This window comes from Gossypium hirsutum, chromosome D02, assembly GCF_007990345.1.
Source record: "Gossypium hirsutum isolate 1008001.06 chromosome D02, Gossypium_hirsutum_v2.1, whole genome shotgun sequence".
Classification (NCBI taxonomy): Eukaryota; Viridiplantae; Streptophyta; class Magnoliopsida; order Malvales; family Malvaceae; genus Gossypium; species Gossypium hirsutum.
The window spans coordinates 16,700,721-16,709,709 of record NC_053438.1 but is presented as its reverse complement, the minus strand read 5'-3'; positions in this window follow the sequence as shown (position 1 = coordinate 16,709,709).

Genomic DNA, 8,989 nt, shown 5'->3' with positions numbered 1-8,989 from the left:
TTAACATGTAAGACTATATCCGGGATATGGTATTGTATGAGCTTTATATGATTTTCGTGTATCCTTAACAATTCTGAATGGTTCATCGAGCATTGACAAAACGAGACCAAAGATGAAATTGAGCTAAATGGTTCAGATATGTGAGAAGTTTATATATTCATGAAAGATCAAGGTAAGTGTAATATTTAATGTGGTAATATGTAATTATATAAGTAAGATGATTTTATATGTGTATGAGATTGATTAAATTTGGCCTATTTGAATTGAACTATTAATGTTCTTGTGATAATTTAATTGCTTATGACTTACTAAGCTTTCAAAGCTTACTTTGTGTGTCTTTTTTATTGTTTTATAGATTTTGAAAGCTAGTTTCGAGCTCGAAAATCGTCAAGGATCATTGTCACACTATTGGTTGCTATTTCGGTACTTTAAGAGTTTGTACCTTTGACATATGGCATGTATAGGCTAGTTTCGATATGGTTCATTTTGATCTGTATATATGTGGCCATGCGAAAATGGCTTGATAATGATGCTAATGTTTGTGTATACTCAGTCATGGTATAAGCTCGTTTTGGGAAGTATGTTTCATGGTATATATGTATGGTGTATTGGTTATATGTTTTGGTTGAGTAACGATTTAGTTGGTGGATGTGTTTTTACTATAATGCATATGTTCCCATAAGCTAAGTTATGTATAAGTGATTGCTTGCATACAGGTTGTTTAGGTATGGTTTGTGGTGGTAAAATACGAATATGTTTTATAATTTATTGGGTGGTTATCTAGGTATGGACATAAATGGTAAATTGCGCATGAATTAGTAAAGTACAATGTCATATTTAATCGTTTGGTAATGTTTGATAATGTCTCATGTATGGATGATATTTAAGTCGTATGGTGTGTCTTGTTTTGACTTAATAATTCGAATGTGCATAGGTATGTAAATGTACGTTTGATATGATTGAATTTGAAGCATGGTTCGTATTTGTAATATGATTAATAATGCATGTTTGAATTAGTTGGATCGAAAATTTGATTGAATGGAGGACATTGATATGATTGAATTTGAAGCATGGTTCGTATTTGTAATATGATTAATAATGCATGTTTGAATTAATTGGTTATGTGCTTTATATATATGAATTTGACTTATATGAATGAGTGAATGGTTTCTATTTGAATTTGATAACTATTGTAAAGAAGTCATTATAATTTTGTGCATGAATTGTAATAAATGATCGTGATGAACTATGTTTTGTTCGGTAATGTCTCGTAATCCTAATCCAGCGACGGATACGAGTTAGGGGTGTTACACTAAGACCATGCATAAACAAGCTATTCAAATGTGGTACATAAGCATACAACTAATATTCCCAAAGGGCACCTCAATATCAACACTTAAACAGGTATAACCATATACTCAAATTGGCCAAAACTTACTATTTTGTTCACATATCAAGTTCACATCCAAATGTACCATTTAACAATTAGCATCAATATTCATATATGACAACTACATTTTTCATACCAATATAACTTCCATCATAAGACCACATACATATATCAACATATCAGCCATTCAAAGTACCAAACCTACAAGCCAAAACATAATGGCTAAAACATCAACCAAAACACCTATACATGTGCATATTTAACCACTTATCACTTAATAGTTTTCATGCCAAAACATGACATAATTGATACATAAAAACCATACCAATTTTAGTCATTTCAAAATATACACCAATTTGACCATATTAACCACAACCAACAAGCTATCAATAGTACCTTAAATACCTAAAATCCAAGGCAACATTTCATGCCATAATCATCAAACAAAATGACATATATATACACCAAATTCATCAATTAAACATTAGACATAATTCATCTATACATGTCATTATAACCTTAACCAAGACATCAAAATCTACTGATATAATCGTTGGATAGTGTGATAGATCTTTAATAAACTTCCAACCCGATCGAGCTTTCGATAATCTAAAAAGTAAATGAAACACAACTACATAAGCAATGAATGCTTAGTAAGCTTGTATAAACTTTAGTCATATCAATCCATTTCAAATATGAAATTTATACGTATCAAGAATAATCCTATACCAATACCGCAAGATTCATGAAACCATATTCAACAACTCACAAGTGAATAAGTCCACAACATCACATATACATATCGTCCCTAACATAGTAGGATTTTATAAGACTTTAAACCCTTTCTAAATTTTCTTACTTTCATTTGCATTTCATTACTTTCCATTGAATTTACTTTTTTTAACTTAAAATAACATCAATTCAACTCATCATTCCCTTTTTCATCATTTTACACTTCAAGTATGAACTTACTATTTCATTACCTTTCCACACCCGTTTCATATGCATAACACACAAGACATAAGCATATCATCAACAATAGCCACAAGCTAGTGTATTTAAGCATAGCTCTATTGGGAATTAACCACATGATAAACCATTTCATAAGAAATTTCATAATTTAAACCTTACCACTCTTTTATGAACACAAGCATATTTCCATTTGGGCTCTTACCATTTCAATGCAACTTATAAGTTTAACATGGCATAATCCAACCACAACTTGGCCAAAGCCTAAGCATATAAACCAAACATGTTAGCCATATAAGCTTATAACATAAGCAATATAATCATGGATGATCACAATATTTAAACATGTATCAAATGCTTATATCATCCATCTCAACTTACTTTTTTCCATGTATCATCATATCAAAGTAGTTCATATAAGCACATGCCCTATTTCATATCATTCTCTTACCATTTGTTGTCTGAATAATGCCCGTTGAACTATTTAGAATACCATTGGATACCCGAGATAGCTCACACATAGTGTCCTAACTCATATAACTGTAATCCGTCAATTCTTGTAAATGTATGCTCACACGAGCTGTGAATCAAAATGCTCACATGAGCTGTGAATCAAAATGCTCACATGAGCTGTGAAAATGGGTCTGCTCACACTAGCTGTGCGTCAAAATGTAGCTACACGATGATGCTCACACGAGCTGTGGAGTATCCGCAACACATACCAAACCTTAGCCATTGGTAGGACGTTCAGGACCAGAACTCGAATCATGTAAACCCTAATTACATGCCATTTGTATCCTACGAATTCTTAAGGTTCAAATGGGGCTCGGTATTCGTCGTATGTCGTTGGATTTACGTCGTTTTATAACATGGTAAATTACATACTAATATATATTAATTTAATTACAATATAATAACATATTAACATTTAATTTAATAAAAATTATACAGAATACAGTTCATACAAACATACCTGGCTAAATTGCAAAATTACCAAGGTTCAAGGGCATTTTGGTAATTTTCTATTTCCTTGATTTTCCACCCGATCTTGATCTAAATTAATAATTTCATTCAATATATTAATTTATATAATAAAAAAATTCATTTTATGCAACTTAGTTATTTTTGACATTTTTACAAAATTACCCCTAAAATTTTAATTTTATTCAATTTAGTCCCTAAGCCCAATACATGAAAATTAACCATTTTTACCCAAAATTGAGCTTATCTGAATGTTCATGGTATCCAAAATAGCTCATTTATGCAACAATTTCATATTAAATCCTTTTTACTTTTATTAATTTAACAATTTAGTCCCTAATGATAAATTCATCACTAATCATTTAATATAATACTTTTAAATATCAATAAACATTCTAAATTAATCATTTAACATCTAAAATCACAATATTCATCAATGGAAACATTCAAAATCTTTAACAGTTTCAAAATCGAAGGTACGGGCTAGTTGGACCTAATTGCAACGATCTTAAAAACATAAAAATTATTAGATACGGGGCTAAATCGAACTTACATGCACACAATGAAGGTTGGTCAAATCTTTCAAGCCTTTAACAACGGCTTTCCCCTTTCTCAAATTGGTGAAAGAAAATGAATTAGAAAAGATGATACAAACTTTATTTTATTTTATTATAAAATTACCTTATTAACCTTAGTTAATAATTAAATAAAACATCAAATTCATGTCCATTATTATCCACTAACACCTTGAATGGTATAATTACCATTTAAGTCCCTTTTCCTTTATTCAATTAACAATTTAATCACTCATATCAAATAGTGATCAAATTTTACATCTTTTACGGTTTAGTTCTTTTTAATTAATTAAATATCGAAACATTAAATTTTTTAATGAAACATTAATACCACCTTAATGAAACTCTGAAAATATTTATAAAAACATTTACGATTAGGTTTATGGAAACGAGGTCTCGATACCTCATTTTCTAAAACCGCTTGACTTTAGGGTCGCACCACTTGAATTTAATAAATCGCTTATAAATCATAATTTATCAAATCAAAAACCTTTTTAAAAGTCATATTTGACTCGTTAATATTAAATAATGATATTTACAAACTTTCTCATCGAATTTGGTGGCCTCGAAACCACTATTTTTGACACCATTGAAAAACAGGTTGTTACATGACAAATGATAGCATATGAAATTACATACATTATTCATTGAAGATAAAGAAAATAAATACATGCATTTTTATTACTATAACACCCCTAACCCCTTTCCATCGTCGAATTAGGGTCATGGGCATTACTAACCAATAGAACATCTAATTACATTACAAGCAGTAGTATACGCTGACTAATATCGTCATAATATTCAGGGGCAGATCATGACAATCAATTACTTTTATAATAGTGTCTTATATAATCGAATAATGTATCATACTATTTCATTCCAATTCAGAGTAAAAATATTCTTACAAGCCTTAATTTGAGTCTATATATCCCTAAAAATAGTCAATGAACAAACATGGACTAATTTGGAACAATTCTAAAAGTTTTAGGGCAATATAAAAAATACTTAGAAATAGGGGACACACGGCCTTATGGCCAGACCGTGTGAAACACTCCAAACCGTGTAACTTACTGACTTGAGACACATGACCGTGTCCTAGCCTGTGTTTTTGCCCGTGTAACTCACTAACTTGGGTCACACGATCGTGTGTCAACCCGTGTGGAAACTATAGTTGTACTATTTTTCAACAAGCTTAGGGCACACGCTCATGTGTAATGCGCATGTGTGACAAACAACCATATGACAGACCGTGTCCAAGGCCGTCTGTACCTAAATGTACCTTAAAACCCAAGTTTACCGTTTCATGTTTACTTGGACACGATGCAGCTCAATTACCAACCATTTAACCTATTCAAGACACCATTAAACATGCTTAAAATATGCTAGAAACAATCATCTTAGGTGCCTAACCAATGTACCCTCATTGATACCACAATTCACATTTCCAATACATAATAAGACATCAACCATTTCATTCACATTCATACCAAATTATCAAGGTTGACTAATGTTCTAACTATTTAACTAACAAGCTAAATCTAACATATACCAAAACATCAACTAAGCTAACCTACCTAAACATAGCTTCACTCTCAACCATATGCACATATAAACATCATTACACATGAAGTTCAAAACATCATCATATTAACAAAACAACATCATTCCAAAAGACTCCCTAAGTACATGCCATTATAAAATAGAACATCACCACACTTGAGTCTGGGATTCGTTGTTGGATGTTGAGTCGACAATAAACTGAGAAGTACCTAACCTACGCATAGAAAACAAAATCACACGTTGAGTATAACTCAATAGTATTTCTATAATTCGAACAATTTAACTTGATATGAGTAATCACAATGTGAGAATGCAACAAGAAATGTTATGCACTTATGTTTCAAATAAAAAAAATACAAAATTACTCATTCTTTATCTCATCCACTAAATTCCACATGGTCAAGCACATATCAATGGCATTTCATAAAGCATTTGTTAATCTCAACTCATGCAATGACATGATTCAACTCTTTGATCAATACTTGATTTCATTTCACAATTCACATATCATTTCATCATTTCATATTTCATTTCTCATCTCATATTCATTTCTCATATTTGTCATCTCAATATCAAACACATAAATTTATTATTTAATTTCCCCAATTATCACGACTCAGACTTGAATGGATACACGGATCCAACCAACACATCAATTTGACACACAGTGCCTCATTAGATAAATTCGAAGTAATAACTGCGTCCAACGCTATATAAGTTGACACTTTGTGTCTCATTGGTTAAACTGAATCAAATTGGCACCCAATGCCTCATCAATTTGAGGTCAAAGAAATCCCTAAACTCATCCTATCCTATGGCATGCCATCTATATTCGACTTAGCTCGAAACAGTTAATAAGGTTTAATTTCACATTTTAATACATTCAATATCTCATTCTCATATATATACACATTATCACATATAGTCAATTCAATATTCACATAATCAACACATTTCATAATATACAAAATCAGTTCATTTCAAATCAACTATTAATTCAATTCAATCCCAAAGTACAAAAGTACTCACCTCAATTGCCTACCATGCATAACATTGCAATATGCAATAATTTATAACTTAATTCGAATTATAGAAACACAAACCGTATATTCCGAGCTACTCGACGTCGATCTTGTCTTTCCTTTTCTTACTCGAGGATTTCGGGATGACGTTCACTACAGAATAAAATAATTACAATAGATTAATAATACACAACTCAATATTCATTAAATTTCAAATGTTACACCATATTTTGCTTAACACTCAATTTAGTCCCTAAACCGAGACTAATTTTAATATCCGTATTTAACCTCAAATTTTTATACTAATTTCACTCTATGCAAAATTTAGCTCTCTGTTTTCAATTGGACCCCTTAATTTCAAAATTTTCACAATGTAGTCCCTACTACACAAAATCAACAATTATCTTCACTATTTAGTCATTTTCCACTTCTAACTTAAAAATCTATCAATTTAACCCATTGTACTTAAACTATTCAACAATGAAAACATCTAAATATTAAACAATACTAAAAATTATGACATGGGTCAGGTAGCTCTAAGTACCAGGATTCCAAAAATGTAAAAATTACAAGAAAAATGACTAATTTGACTAACCAATTGAAGTTAAAAGGTTAAAAGTCCCTAAGTTTGTCGTAAGCTTCTTCTCATTTTCTTTCTTTCTTTTTGCATGCATTCATCTTTTTCCACTTTCTTATTATTATTTTATTATAATTCATTTTATTTCTTCTTCTTCTTATTATAATATACATACATTAATGCTAACTTTAATCATAATATATATATAAATAATAACATAATATTAATTGTTTTTAACCCATGTTTATCCAGTTTCAAAGAACAAAGGTATAATTGCTAATTTAATCCTTTTAGTTTATTTTAATCTATAATTCAACTTTTAACTTTAACGCGATTTAGTCCTTATATCTTAATAACTTCTAATTTCACGAAAATTACTTAACCAAAATCTAATTCACTACTAAACTAACCTTGTACATATTTAGTAAAAATATCTACGGGTTCGTTTTACGGAAATAGAGTCCTGAATCTCACTTTTCGTCACCCCCTAACTATCGGGTCATTACAATTACCAATTTCTTCTACATCATTTTCTTCCAAAACAACATCAGGCACAATAGACCAATTTGATGGAGTTTCTTGCATGCTTCAGAGCATGCTTTTTTCTTTAGGCTTTTAATATTACCTTGAACACAAACAGTTTGTATAGGGCAACTCTTGGGCGATGTTTTTGCTTTATGAATATGACATTTTCTAGGCATTTGTAACAATATCAAGTGTTATTCATAGTTTTGCATTTCTAATTTCTGGAGTTTTAGCCCCAATTAGAAAGGATCCAGAAAAACTTTCTAGTTATGAATTGGGTATAGAACCAATAGGCGATGCTTAGTTACAATTTCTAGTCAAGAAAAGGACTAAATTGGACTAACCAAATTAACCTTTGAAATTTTGGAAACCAAGTCGCTCGTCCTTAATCATGCTCGAATCTATTAAACTATGTTTGTATGATTTATTTAGTCTCTATTTGGTTCATAAATTCTATTATGCATGTATTTAGAACAACTTGATTATTTAAATTGAATTCAATGTTATGATTTTCATTTGAATGTTTCGATAATTGTAGTAGCATCTTGAAACTCGGGTCTGATGATCGGACCGGGTGAGGGGTGTAACATACTTCTTGTGGACTAACTCTGTGATTAAATAAATTGTGAATTGTTGGAACGATATTTGTAAGGCCTACAACAAATGTGCACTTTTTAATCTTCTCATCAGGATACTCTACAAAGAGTTGTAGTATTATTTGACCATACACAATGATATATCTTTCAATAGCTGTTGAGTTAGTATTTATAAAAGCATAATCATCTTGGTTCAATTCTCGATCTATATAATAATTCAGTTCGATTTATCAATTTCAAACATCTTATAACAATCTATTATATATATGTATCAATTCAATTTCATTATTTGTATGCCTCTTAAAGTTTCACATTTTATTCAATTTAGTCCCTAAAATTGAAATAGTCATAACTAGTCCTTTTTAACTAACCATTTTGTATGGTGTTTCTCTTCTATTTCATTTGCATGGCCTACGAAAAATGTGTTATTCTTAATCTTCTCATCAGGATACTCTACAAAGACTTGTAGTATTATCTGACCATGCACAACGACATATCTCTCAACAGCTGTTGGATTAGTAGATATAAAAACATGATAATCTTGGTTAAATTCCCGATCTATATAACAATTCAGTTTGATTTATTAATTACAAACATCTTAGAAAAATCTATTATAGGTATGTATCAGTTTGATTTCATTATTCATATGCCCCTTAAAGTTTTACATTTTATTCAATTTAATATCTAAAATCGAAATAGTCATAACTAGTCCTTTTTAACTAATCATTTTGCATGGTGTATCTCCTCCATTTTATTTGCAAGGCCTACGACAGTTGTGCATTTCTTAATCTTCC